The 13,346-nt window shown below is 33.5% G+C and overlaps 1 non-coding gene across 1 annotated transcript; it reads left to right on the forward strand.

Annotated features, from left to right (window-relative positions):
• The first annotated feature begins 13,006 nt into the window (after positions 1-13,006).
• Positions 13,007-13,112, forward strand: LOC116530433. Its single transcript, XR_004259994.1, has one exon. It is a non-coding gene; the product is annotated as a U6 spliceosomal RNA (small nuclear RNA).
• The last annotated feature ends 234 nt before the right edge of the window (positions 13,113-13,346 follow it).

The raw sequence follows: 13,346 nt of genomic DNA on the forward strand, positions 1-13,346 counted from the left end.
AATTACAATTGATAGTATCAACAGACTAGATCAAACAGAAGAGAAAATTTCTGGACTCAAAGACAAGTCTTTTGAAATAACTCAGTGACATTCAAAAAAAGAAAAAATAATAAAATTTAAAAAGGCTATAAGACATATGGGACACCATTACATGAACAGATATTTGCATTAGGGGAACTTCAAAGGAGAAAAGATTGGAAAAGGCATAGAAAACCTATTTAATGAAGTAAATGCTTAACACTTACCAAGTCTTGGAAAATTTATGGTCATTTAGATCCAGGAAGCTCAATAGTTCCCAAATAGACTCAAAACAAAAAGTTTTTCTCTGATGCATATTATCATCAAAGTGTCTAAGGTCAAACACAATGAGAATTCTAAAAAGAGTAAGAGAAAAACATCAAGTTAAACATAACAGAATCCTCACTAGACTAATAGCAAATTTTTTTATTTCTCAAAAACAAACCTTACAGGCTAGAAGAAAAGCAGATGATATATTCAAAGTACTGAAGGGAAAAAAACCCTGCAAGCCAAAAAATACTATACCCAGCAAGACTATCTCACAGAACTGAAGGAGAAATAAAGCTTTTTCAAGACAAACAAAAATTGAAGGAATTCATCACCACTATAGTAATCTCACAATAAATGATTAAGGGTTTCTCCATTGGAAGCATAAGAATGATAGTTACCATTGTGAAAACAAACAAATGTACAAAACTCAATGACAGAGCAGACATGCAAATGAGAAAGAGAAAGCAATTGAACCTTATTACTATGGAAGACCCCTGAACCACAAAGATAAACAATATGAGAATAAAAGGAGCAATATGCTGCCTACAATAAACTCACTGTCCCTATGAAGACACACATAGACTGAAAGTGAAGGGATGGAAAAATACAGGCCATGAACATGGAAACCAAAAGCAAGCAGGAGTAACTATATTTATATCAAATAAAAATACTTTAAATCAAAAACTGTAAAAACAAAGAATATTATTATAAAATGATAAAGAAATCAATTCAGCAAGAGGATATAACAATTGTAGATATATATACACCCTACACTGAAGCACCCAGATACACAAATCGAATGTTATTAGAGCTAAAGGGAGAGATAGACTCAAATAAAATAATTAAAGACTTCAACATTATACCCTCAGCACAGGACAGATCATCTAGACAGAAATTCAACAAAGATACACCAGGTTTAACCTGCACTTTAGATTAAATAGACCTAATAGACATTGCAGAACATTTCAACCAACTGCTGCAGAATACAAATTCTTTTCACCAGCACATGAAACATTAAGGATAGACTGTGTTAGACTAAAGTCTCAAAAAATTTTATAAAATCAAAATCATATCAATTATGTTTTTAGTCAATAATGGAATATAACTAGGCCTCAATAAACAAGAGGAACTGGAAACTGTACAAATACATGGAAATTAAACAACATTCTCTTGAATGACCAATGGGTCAACTAAGAAATTAAGAAGAAAAATTTAAAAACTTTTGAAGTAAATGAAAATAGGAATGAACCTAAACATATGGAATACAGCAAAAGCAGTAATAAGAGGGAAGTTTATAGGAATAAATACCTAGATCAAAAAGGTAAAAATATTTTAAATAAACAACTTGATGCATATCAAGGAACTAGAAAAGCATGAACAAATCAAACCCCAAATTAGTACATGAAAAGACATAAAAAAGATTAGAGCAGAAAGAAATAAAATTAAGACTAAAAAGAAATACAAAAGATCAAGGAAACAAAACATTAGTTTTTGGAAAATATAAAATTGACAAACCAATGGATTATATAGCCAACTGGTTTTTGACAAGGATGCCACCAACATACATTGGGGAAAGGAGAGTTCCTTCAATAAATGGTGCTGGGGAAAAAGTCTACTGAAACTAATTTATTGTCATTATACAGGAAGGATAATGGATATCCATATGCAGAGAATAAAGATAGACTCTCATCTCTCACCATATAAAAAATTAACTCGGAATCATTTAAAGACTCAAATATAAGACCAGAAACCATGAAACTGCTAGAAGAAAACATGGGATAAATGCTTCTGAACATTGGTCTGGGCAAAGATTTTATAGATACAAACTCAGAAGTACAGACAACGAAAGTAAAAATAGACAAATAGAATTATATTAAACTAACAAGATTTGGTACAACAACCAAAAAGCAATCAAAATAGTGAAGAGTCAACCTGTAGAATGGGAGAAAATATTTGCAAACTATTCATTTGACAAGGTATTAATATGCAGAATAAAAAAGGAATTCAGAAAATTCAACAGAAAAAAAAACCAAAAATAGTTCCAATAAAAAATAAGCAAGTGATCTAAACAGTCATTTTTCAAAAGAAGACATGCAAAAGGCTAACAAGTATATAAAAAGAAATGCTTGACATCACTAGTCATCAAGGAAATGCAAATCAAAATCACAATGAGATACCATCTCATCTCAGTTAGAAAGGTTATTATCAAAAAGACAAAAAAATAAGTGCTGGTGAAGATGCAGGGAAAGGGGAACTTTTACATACTGTTGGGAATGTAAATTAAGCCACTAATTATGGAAAACAGTATGGAGGTTCTTCAAAGAACTAAAAATAGAACAACCTTATGATCTAGTAATCCCACTACTGGATATATATCCAAAGGAAAGGAAATCAGTATATCAAAGAGATACCATCATTCCCATGTTTATTACAGCACCATTCAAAATAGCAAAGATATGGCATAAACCTGTGTCCATCAGCAAATGAATGGATAAAGAAAATGTAATATACATGTACAATGGGATACTTTTCAGGCATAAAGAAGAATGAAATCCCATAATGTCCAGGAACATGGATGGAACTGAAGGTGATTATGTTAAATGAAATAAGCCAGTCACATGAAAACAAATATTGCATGTTCTCACTCATATATGGAATGTAAAAAGTTGATCTCATAGCAGAGAGACTAGAATAGTGATTACTAGAGGCTGGGAAGGGTGGGGGAATAGGGAGAGGTTGGTTAAGAAATACAAAATTATAGCAGAAATAGAAGGAATAAATTCTAGTGTTCTATAGCACTGTGGGGTGGCTACAATGAAGAATAATTTATTGTATATTTTCTAATAGCTAGAAGAGTGGATTTTGAATGTCCCCAACACAAATGATAAATATTTGAGGTGATGAATATGTTAAATCCTGATATGATTATTGCACATTTTATATATCTATCAAAATATCATACTGTATCCCATAAATAAGTATATGTATAATGTGTCAATTAAAAAAAACATAAAAACCTGTACAATACCAGAGCTAAGTCAAAATACTAAATCTGTGAGGATATGGAAGGCACTTTGAACACTTGTACAGTGTTTATGTTATTATTATTTATATTAATTAGCATTGTATTAAGGTGAATGTTAGTAGCAATTAGTATTATGTTGCCTATTTTGGTTGCTATAATACACAGTCTTTCTTTTGTATCTCTAAGGAACCATATTCTCCTATTTGTTAAAAGAAAAGCAATGCATGAAATACAAACTGAGCCAATATAATACTATCTACCAGGCACCATTCTAGTCTCTGCAGATACAAATGTGAATATTATTGATAATAATTATACCTGCCTTAGAGTACTTTGAACGAACATAAGCCAGTTACAAGATAAAGACAGAAAATAAAAGACAACCTCTGGCTAAGTTAAATCTCTGATTAAGCTACACCTACTAGATTTTAAAATAGTTTATGAATTTGCTTAATATGCATAGCATGCTCTTCATTTTTTATTTGACATGTTCCCTTTCAAATTGCACTATGATTGCTTAAATGAACCAGTGAGCAAGTTAGTACAGATATATATTTTTTGGAAATGCATACACTTTGTAAAATTAAGCCATCTATAAGTTTTTTGGAATACTGAGAATACTGTAGTTCTCTAAACAAAAATTTTAAATGTATTTGTATTATTTTAGTAATTAAAAGATTTAGCATAACCCTTTTAAAATATTTTGTTTTCAGACAAGCTTCCTTTTCTCTATCAAAATGATGTGTTTGATACTACAGTTAAATTACATACATACTCAATACCTCTTATATCTTGATTTTTAAGATATAAAATTCAGTTTTCCTTTCCTACAATAATATATGTATTATTCGTTAAAGTTAAGGGACTCATAGGAGGACTTGCTCATCATTTTTTTCCAAATTTTGAAACTTTGTCCCGATGGTTGTCAAGTTTGAAGCATGAAGTCTTTAGAACTGATCAGAAAAAGAAAGAATTTTAAACAGTCCACCAAATCATAGATATTTATTCACCTCTGCTATATGTTCAGGACTGTGTTAAGTGCTTACCAAGTAAGAAAGGTTAAGATCCTTGTACTCTATGATCTTAGATTATTATATCCAGCCCTACATACTAAGATGTTGTCTTGTTACTCAGCTTATTTTTGCCATTTTCAGTCGATATTTGCATGCAAGTACTGATGCAAAAAATTTTCCCTTCCTCTGAGATTTGTGCCCTATTTGCTCATGATATATTATCTATTTATATTGCTTATATTTCCTCAGATTTTTAGCTTTAATTTTGATTTCATGCATGTATCTGCCAGAGGTTGATGTCAGGACCCTGCTGGTACCATGTAATGAGTAAGCAATGGTTATTCTTTGTATTTTAAATAAACGTGTACATTTAGTAATTTTTCTTCCTTAAATTTTTGGTAGAATTTACTAATACGCCTATATATGCCTGGTAATTTCTGTGGGAAGGTTTTTGATAAGAAAGAATTTTTTAAAAAATTATTAAGGCAACCTATATTTTTATTTCATTTTGTATCAGTTTTGCTAATTAGCATTTTTAAAGAAATTTGTCCAATATTTCTAAGTTGTTAAATTTATGGGCATTTATATTATTTTCTTATTATACTTTGGTATCTGTGACATATGTAGGAAACACACTCAGTGTTAGGAATCCACTTTTTTTTTTTTAACTTTTTTTAATCAATTAATTTTATTTTTTTAAACATACATCAGGTTTTATTAATTTTCCCTATTTTAGGTTTGTATTCCATTATTTGATTTCTGATTTTTATTGCTTCTAATTACATAGTGTTTTTTTATTTTTTATTAAAAATTTTAATTTTTTCACTTTCATTGAAATAGATCTGACAAATTAAATTTCATATATTTAAAGTTTACAATGTGAGAATTTCATGTACATATACTTTGTGAAATGATGACCACACATCCATCACTTCTTATATTTATGTTTTTTTTCCCTTTGGTGAAAACACTTAAGATCTACTCTTTTAGCAAATTTCAAGTATAGAATATAATATTATTAACTATAGTCACCATGCTGTACATTAGATCCTCAGAACTAATAACTGAAAGTTTGTACCCTTTACCAACATCTCCTCATTATCTAACCCCTCAGCCACTGACAACCTCACTCTACTCTCTGTTTCTATGAGTTTGATTTTCTTTTAAAAAAAGAGTCCTCATATAAGGGGAATCATTATCTTAATATAATAAAACCCATCTGTGACAAACCCACAACCAACATAATACTGAATTGACAAAAGTTGAAAACATTTCCATTGGAACAAGGCAAGAATGTCCACTCTCACACTTCTATTCAAAATGGTGCTGGAAGTCCTAGCCAGAGCAATCAGACAAAAGAATGAAATCAAGGGCATCCAAATAGGTAAAGAGGAAGTCAAGTCAAACAGCTGCTGTTTAGTGATGATATGATTGCTTACCTAGAAAACCCTAAAGACTCCTCCAGATAGCTCCTAGAACTGATAAATGAACTTCAGCAAAGTTTCAGGATACAAAATTAATGTACACAAATCATTAGCTCTGCTATACATCAACAGTGACCAAGCTAAAATAAAATCAAGAACTTAATCCCTTTCACAATAGCTGCAAAAAAGTAAAACAACATACTTAGGAATATACCTAACCAAGGAGGTGAAAGACCTCTATGAGGAAAACTACAAAACATTGCTGAAAGAAATCATACATTACACAAAGAAATGGAAACACATTTCATGCTCATGGATGGGTAGTGTGAAAATGGCCATACTGCCAAAAGCAGTCTACAAATTCTTGCAATTCCCATCAAAATACTACCATCATTCTTCACAAAACTAGAAAAAACAGTCCTAAAATTCAAATGAAACAAAAATAGAGCCTTCATAGCCAAGGTAAGACTAAGCAAAAAGAAAAATCTGGATGCATCACATTACCCGACTTCAAACTATACTATAAGGCCATGGTCACCAAAACAGCATGACACTGGTGTAAAAAATAGGCACATAGACCAATGGAACAACATTGAGAATCCACAGCCAACTGATCTTTCAGAAAGCAAACAAAAACATTAACGTGGGGAAAAGACACCCTATTCAACAAATGCTGTTGGGATAATTGGCAAGCCACATGCAGAAGAAAGAAACTGGATCCTCATATCTCACACCAAAATCAACTCGAGATGGCTTAAAGACTTAAATCTAAGACCTGAACCCATAAAAATACTAGAAGATAACATTGGAAAAATCCTTTGAGACTTTGGCTTCGGCAAAGACTTTATAATCAAGAACACAAAAGCAAATGGAACAAAAACAAAGATAAATAGATGGGAGTTAGTAAACTAAAATGCTTCTGCACAGCAAAAGAATAATCAGCAGAGGCTGGGTGCAGTGGCTCACGCCTGTAATCCCAACACTTGGGGAGGCTGAGGCGGCTTGATTGTGAGGTCAGGAGATTGAGACCATCCTGGCTAACACAGTGAAAATCTGTATCTACTAAAAACACAAAAAAATAGCTGGTGTGGTGGCATGCGCCTGTAGTCCCAGCTACTCAGGAGGCTGAGGCAGGAGAATCACTTGAACTTGGGAAGCGGAGGTTGCAGTGAGCCAAGATCGGGCCACTGCACTCCAGCCTGGGCGACAGAGAGAGACTCCATTGGAAAAAAAATAAAAAAGAAGAATCAGCAGAATCAGCAGAATTAACAGACAACCCACAGAGTAGGAGAAAAATCTTCACAATCTATATATCCAACAAAGGAACAAAGGGCTAATATCCAGAATCTACAAAGAACTCAAACAAATCAGCAAGAAAAAACAAATGATTCCATCCAAAAGTGGACTAAGGGCATGAATAGACAACTCTCTAAAGAAGATATGCAAATGGCCAACAAGCATACGGAAAACTGCTCAACATCACTAATTACCAGGGAAATGCAAATCAAAATCACTCAAGTTCTGCAAGCTGGTAATAATTAAAACATCATAAAATAACAGCATGGGGGTAATGAAATGGGAATACTTTTACATTGTTGGTGAAAATGTAAACTAGTACAACCCCTATGGAAAACAGTGTGAAGATTCCTTAAAGAACTAAAAGTAGATCTATCATTTCATCCAGCATTCTTACTACTAGGAATCTATCCAGAGGAAAATAAGTCATTATATGAAAAAGATACTTGTTCACACATGTTTATAGCAGCACAATTTGCAATTGCAAAAATATGGAACCAGCCCAAATGCCCATTAATCATAGATTGGATAATGAAAATGTGATACAGACACACACACACACACACACACACACACACACACACACACACACATCATGGAATACTATCCAGCCATAAAAAAGAACAAAATAATGGCATTCACATCAACCTGGATGGAATTGGAGACTATTATTCTAAGTGAAGTAAGCAAGAAATGAAAAAATAAACAACATATGTTCTCATAAGTGGGAGTTAAGCCTTGAGGATGTAAAGGCATGAGAATAATAAAATGAACTTTGGGACTAGGGGAAAGGGTGGGAATGGGGTGAAGGATAAAAGACTACACATTGGGTACAGTGTACACTGCTTGGGTGACGGACGCACCAAAATCTCAGAAATCACCACGAAAGAAATTCATGTAACCAAACAAACACCACCTGTTTCTCAAAAACCTGTCGAAATACAAATACATTTTAAAATCCTGCTTACATCAGGGGTTGTTAGATTTTGTGCCTGGAGTTGTTTAGCTTTGTGCAGTTTGTATTATGACTTTCAGGTTTACCATGGGGATATATGTGTTAATGGCACAGAAAACCTGTAAATATAATTGTTCATGCTCTATCAAGATAAGCTGTAGGCCTCCTAATTATTTTAATTGAATACTGCTGCTCCCTTTGTGCTACTTTACTTGTATTAATGATGATTTGAGTAATTGGATTTAGAAGAACATAGCATGTTTGCTTGTCTGCATACTGAATTTTAGTGACGTTTCCTCAAGTAAATTGAGAATAATACTGAAATGCTATAATCTTGTGATATATAACTGGAACGTCTATGGGCTTTTAGTAGAGAAAGGAAGAAAAAATTCCTACACTCTTCTTTCTTTGCATAAGATATAGGCATACACATATATATCTGTATATATGATACTTATACACGATTGTATATATCCCAATATTTAGAAAGAAATACAGACAATCCTGTATTCCTGATGATAGTTCAACTTATGATGGTTTAACTTATGATTTTAAAAAATTCAGATGGGTTTATTAGGGTATTAAATACATTTTTGACTTATGATATTTTCAACTTGCAATGGGCTTATGGGATATTAAGTCAAGGAACATCTGCATATGTATATTTCTGTGTTTTAAAAAGCATATTTTTCTTTGATATCCTCTGATGTAACACATATCCAGTTACAATCTATGATCTCCCAGAAAATATTAGTTATATTTGTTGAACAATTAGAACACATGGACACAGGGAGGGGAGCATCACACACTTCGGTCAGTTGGGGGAGGGCTAGGGAAGGGACATCTGGGTTGGGGAATGTGGGGAGGGATAATGAGGGGAGAAATACCAGATATAGGTGATGGGGGGATGAAGGCAGCAAACCATTTTGCCATGTATGTACCTACACAACAATACTGCATGATCTGCACATGTACCACAGAACCTAAATTACAATTAAAAAAACAATATTTTATTATACAAACAATATTTTTCAGATTTGGTTAGCTCTATTTTGGAAACATGCAAAAATAAAAAAAAATTGGTATATGAAAACAAGATCATTATTTCAGGTCCCAGAAAACAAAGAATTATATGAGAATGGTTAATAGTGATTAAAACTCTATTTCCAGCTACTTATACATATAGCTAAATTATTCACTCACATGTTAGTCATTCATTTATCCATTTGGAGAATGATAGTCATAACCATATATGCTTTCTGGATTTCTTTTTCTTTTTCTTTTCATGTCCTTGTTGTTTTATATGCATATAAATTTATTCTTTGGTTCAAAACTTGTCAAATCTTGTTGGAAACATGCAGGACATGAAAAAGCAAGGCCAGGTATAAAATTTTATATTTATTAATCTAAAATTCTATTTTGAAATATTAGCTTTCATAAAGTATGCTGGAAGAGATAGAAAAGTGGGAGGAGTCATAGAGCCCATTCTTAGTGAGCTTATGCTATTATAAAGCAAAATTGTTACAGAAAAAAATCTAACATGCAGTGTGAGCACATTACATTTTTACTTTAATCATTGAGATTATAACTAACAGAATAACAGAGGGTTGAAATGGATTTTTCAAACTAGAATGATGAAACTAATGAAAAAATGCTGAAATAAAATTTCTAAATTAGATGCAAAACTGGATTACACCCTGTAGTATGATAAAAGCTTTTTTTGTGTGAGTGTTCTCTCTCCTGCATGTCAAAAACTGCGACATGTCTAATATATATTACCCTAAATTTACACTATCATGTTGGCCTGTCATATTATGCTAGCAGAAGATATGAGTCCTGGGTCAAAGAGAAAGGCATTTATTACTATGGAACAATGGGCAATATAAATAATAGCCTATTTTCATCAATTCCTTTATGCCCCCAAGTTTTATAGGACCCAGAGAGATGCTGGACAAATAGTGGATTATGTTAAAGGAGAATTCTGAACTTAGGAAACTCAAATCTTTTATAATAGGTGGTAACAAGGCCTATCATTTTACTCCAGAGGGAACAATTATCTTTATTATACTAGAGAGTAAGTGTGAGAAAACCTATCCTTTCCTCTGGAGAGTAGCACAATCTTCCAAGGCTGTTCATGATGTATTCTTGAAAACATAGTCTGGAAAAAGGACAGGCAATATTTCACTTAAAAGCTATGTAGAAAAGTAAAAGACAAATAGAGATTTGTTCTACACCATCATGGATTCTGGCAAATTTTCCCATGAGTATGCCACTCTGTTGGTGACCATGATTAATCTGACAGAAGCTGGGAATATGTGTATCTAAGTGGTCTTACACAAGGATTTAATTAAGGCTACTACCAATAGGATTCAAATCAGCATCTGCTGACCTTCTGTGTTGAGCTTAACTATGCTTCCCAGGGTCCAACATCTAACCAACAGAATAAAAGTCATAATCCATTACAGTCTATTTTAGGCCATGTGGCTTTCTTCCTAAGTTTCTGTATTGATAGCTCCAGTTGACCTGAGACATTAATACAGTTACAGAAGCAATTGCACAAGATCTCATCTTGGTTTGCGCCTATCTATCCATAACAAACCTGGCCGGTAAATTGAACTGATCTGATGACTTCCGGACTAAAGTGGTGTCATTGACTACTTTAGTTAAAGTAAGAAACAAATTTCATACTGCCTTTTCTAATTGGATGACCACATTGTAGAGACAACTGCTTACAGAGGGTGTAAAAATAACAAGTCAATTATCCCTCTAGGTAGCTCCTCCGAGTAACCACGTGTAGTTTCATTTTAGAGAGGTTTCTATGGTCATCTAAGAAACATATTATAATGCACTGTTGGTGTTTCCTTTAACATTAGGAAATCTCTTGTAACCACCACCAGGGTGTAAGTCACAGTATTTTTGGGAGGGAGGGAAGTTAATGTCTGGCTTCCATATAAGAAGTATAGTTTCAAGAATGCATGTGGTGCCACTGGAAATAAGGGTTTGCTAACAACCTACATCAGTAGGGGAAGAATTTTACAGTGTCTTCAACATGACCTCCTGGCCAGCTGATAAACTATAAGATTCATAATTCAATTTTAATAATTGAGTCTAGTCATGATTTTTGGAGGGACTTCCTGAGTGCACTTTATCCAAAATGCCCTATTGATTCATGCCACCAACTGGGTGACATTTATCCAACACATGAGTGTTTGAGTAGTGGCTATTGGAATGGGAGTAGGGAAGACATCTGGAGATACTGATGAGTTTTGCCTGAGAGGTTCAGGAGTTTGAGTCATCCTCTAGTGTTTTTGGCAGATTTCTTGGAAGGATTAAGGGAAATGGCTATCATAATATACAGTCAGTGGGTTGAGAATAGTGATTAGACAGACCCATGAATCAATTAAATTCTAGACACTTAACAATGGTTTAAGAGAAAAACAAGTTTTTAATAACAAGGGTGGCTACAAGAAGTTCTGATGAAAAATCATTAATGCCTCACTTACTCCATACCTCCAAGATGTAAAATATTTTTTCCTCATATGCCTGGGTTGTTTCCTCCACTATTACTAAACAAACAAACAAGCAAGTATGTCCTAATCCAATAGCTATAATTTCACTTCTTCTTCCAGTCATCTCCAGTTTGCAACCAGATATGGAGGGAAAGTGTGTGAGAGTTAAAGGACACTTTTATAAAATTAATGGAGACTCACTATATCATTTACCTATATTCAACCAATATAGGGAGACCCAGTGAGCATTGTATTCAACATAGTAGTCATTATTTTTATGATGTGGGATGATATCAGTCCAACCAGATAAGGCAGGTGGCTGAACTAGAATTAAATTGGAATCCTCTAGGCCCCCTTAAAGTGTATAATAAGAAGACCATCTTCAGTTTGTCATTAGAGAAAAAAAAAGTGTGATGTTCAGGAATAATCAAGACATAATCCTAAAATTTCAAAATACGTCTGTATAATTCTCCAATACTTTCATCCCATTCATTACCCAGAAAGTTTCTAAGAAGACGTGATTCTTTTCTAGGGACAGCTGTATTTAGTAATTAAAGTGTCTTGTTAGGATGTGTGTACCAGGAGACATTGAGGGAGACAGAATCATAAATCTTTTAGGGTCAATTTTTGATAAGCCTGTATATATGCTCAGCAACATCAGATGCCTACTGATGGTGGTGAGTGGAGGGCCACCTGAATACCTTGATTTTAGCTACTCGTTAAGTTTTTATTTTATAATAAAAAGTGTACCACTATCAGTCTTAATCATCTGGAGAGCCAAACATATGACACAGATTAGTTCCAGTTGTCATAACCATGTGTCCAGAGTTAAGTGATTAGAAGTACAGAACATAACAAGAAAAAGTGTCAGTTTGCAATGAAGCATCACCAATAGCCCTGAGAAAGAATCAAAGGTTCGTTAAATTCAATCTGCTAGCAGTAGATGGGAGTAACACTCCATGCAGTGTGACATCTCTCATTAGGAGACAAAACGTGTTAAAGAGGAAGTTGCAAGGGAAATTAGAAAATACTTTAGAGTGAAAGAAAATGAAAACACAACTTTCCAAACTTATTGAATGTAGAGACAGCAGTACTAAGAGAGAAGTTTGTATCTGTTAATGCCTATATTTAAAAAAGAAGATCTCAAATCAATAACCTAAACTCCCACCTTAAACTTCCTCCTTCCTTCTGTTTGCTTTGTGGAATTGGGGCAGATATCTGTTGGGACAGAACCTGTGGGGACATTCACAACATAGGATGACCCCAACTGCCACAGTAAATGGAAGGATATAACAAAGAGGAGAGCAGAAAGTGATGAAACAGACAATGAAAAAAAATGATGATATTTAAAACTCAAAAGTCAATTATTTAAAATATCTACAAAATTGACAAAACTTTATTTAGGCTGATCAAGAGGAAAAAAAAAGAAGCAGATTCACATTTCTAAAATCAGGAAAGAAAGAGGGTACATAACTATTGACCTTACAGAAATAATGGTGCTTACTTTGGCAGTACATATACTAAAATTGGAATGATATAGAGAAGGTTAGCATGGCCCATGCACAAGGATGACGTGCAAATTCTTGACCATTCCATATAGTTACATAATGGTAAAGAGTTAATTCCATAAGAAGACCTAACTATTCTAAATACATATGGACATAACAAAGAAGCACCCAGATTCATAAAGCAAGTTTTTCAAGACCTTCAAAAAGACTTAGACTCCCACTCAATAATAGTGGGAGACTTCAACACCCTGCTGACAGTATTAGACAGATCATCAAGTCAGAAAATTAACAAAGGTGTTGAAGATCTGAATTCAACACTGGACTAAAT

Source organism: Sapajus apella, unplaced genomic scaffold (assembly GCF_009761245.1).
Source record: "Sapajus apella isolate SASKATOON/1434 unplaced genomic scaffold, GSC_monkey_1.0 scaffold66, whole genome shotgun sequence".
In the NCBI taxonomy this organism is placed as follows: domain Eukaryota; kingdom Metazoa; phylum Chordata; class Mammalia; order Primates; family Cebidae; genus Sapajus; species Sapajus apella.